Raw genomic sequence first — 210 nt, 5'->3', positions numbered from 1 at the left:
CCCCAAAACCCCAACCCAACCCAGCCCCAACATCTCAGCCCAACCCCAACATCTCAACCCAACCCAACCCAACTCAACCCCAACATCTCAACCCAACCCAACCCAACTCAACCCCAACATCTCAACCCAACCCAACCCAACTCAACCCCAACATCTCAACCCAACCCAACCCAACTCAACCCCAACATCTCAACCCAACCCAACCCAACT

The sequence above is a fragment of the Pterocles gutturalis genome, unplaced genomic scaffold, assembly GCF_000699245.1.
Source record: "Pterocles gutturalis isolate BGI_N339 unplaced genomic scaffold, ASM69924v1 scaffold23443, whole genome shotgun sequence".
Lineage (NCBI taxonomy): Eukaryota > Metazoa > Chordata > Aves > Pterocliformes > Pteroclidae > Pterocles > Pterocles gutturalis.
Note: the sequence above shows the minus strand (reverse complement) of the source record.